The following is a 1315-nucleotide window of genomic DNA, read 5'->3' as shown; positions in this document are numbered from 1 at the left end:
GAACGAGTCCACCTGCCGCCGTATAATGACGGCGGCTGGTCAGCAAGTGGTTAAAGGAAAAAAAAAAAATGGAATGGAGTTGCAGCTTAAAGCTAAAGTCAGTGTTAAAAAACTCTCAAATGCATTCCTTAATAGCCACAAAGGATAAAAACACTTTCAAATGCCTTTCTAAACCCAGATATTGCCTTGTACGAGTAGCAGTGACATCATCAATCTACCATAAATAGTCTGTGCAGATAGCAGAGCTGTGGGAGGGGCCAGCAGGCTCCACCTACTATAGGCTGCCTGCAGAAAACTACAGGAGGGGGTGGAGACAAGACCAGTCACCCTGTACAAGGAGAGAGAAAGCAGAGCTGTGGGAGGGGCCCAGCAGGCTCCACCCACCATAGAAAACTACAGGAGGGGGCGGAGACAAGACCAGTCACCCTGCAGAAGGAAGGAGAGCAACAGTGACTGGTCTTTATTACAGGAATTCTCACACTGGATTACTGCACAGATCTCGAAGAAATACACATTATCACACTGAGATTCCAGAAGAACACACACAATGAATGGATTTAGATTATATTTATTAACTATGAAAAGCAGAACACAAAGAAAAAACGATTCATTTTTATTGATTCCTTTAAGGAATATTCCTCTATAACCGCATTTTATTGCGTCCACAATAAAATGATTCAATAAATTAACTATAATGAAAACTTTTTGGAAATAAACTTACAAACCACAGAGATATTTAATATCTCTTTAACCACTGTTCCTCTGACATTCTATTCCTCAATAAACAGACATCCTTTTCCACACTGCAACAAGCTCACAGTGTGCGGTGAAATCAGAGTACGTCATTTCCATACAGGAGGGCAGCCTGTACAACTGGGCAAGACCGAAGGGAAGGCCGGAGTTCTGCTTTAAGCTAGCAAGAAAAGCGACAGTTCTTGCAAAAAGCGTGCACAGAAGACCTGCCTACAAGGCCAGGTGTATATGTACTCAGGTATTCCCTAATACAGACATACATGTATATATGAGAAAAGAAGGGGGGAGGAGTGTGACCCTTCACATGTTATGGAGGACAAAACAAGAATATGCCGGCAATTACCAATAAACCAAAAAAAATACGCAGACAGTGTGAGTTCAGGGCCGCTCCTGCAGGGCTGTCAAATTTTTTGACATGCCACTTTGTGTGTGTGAAGCCGCTGCATCTGCAGACATCGCTATAGGTTGCCTGCATGCAGCTCAGGGCGGATGCAGGCACTATAACATCGGCAGCCTGCATGCAGGACAGGTGCTAGCACCCCTTGTCGGCTTTTACTTGTTC

At 44.0% G+C, this 1315-nt stretch overlaps 1 protein-coding gene across 1 annotated transcript in view; it reads right to left on the bottom strand.

Moving 5' to 3' along the window:
- Nucleotides 1-552: 552 nt before the first annotated feature.
- Nucleotides 553-1315, bottom strand: part of ERCC3 (ERCC excision repair 3, TFIIH core complex helicase subunit) — a 61638-nt gene continuing 60875 nt past the window's right edge. Inside the window, exon 15 of the mRNA XM_073634416.1 lies at nucleotides 553-1315. This exon is cut by the window's right edge and continues 500 nt beyond it. The gene's annotated coding sequence lies outside the window, so the exon portion shown is untranslated.

The sequence above is a fragment of the Aquarana catesbeiana genome, linkage group LG06, assembly GCF_042186555.1.
Source record: "Aquarana catesbeiana isolate 2022-GZ linkage group LG06, ASM4218655v1, whole genome shotgun sequence".
NCBI classification, from domain to species: domain Eukaryota; kingdom Metazoa; phylum Chordata; class Amphibia; order Anura; family Ranidae; genus Aquarana; species Aquarana catesbeiana.
This window is presented reverse-complemented; position numbering and strand designations above follow the sequence as displayed.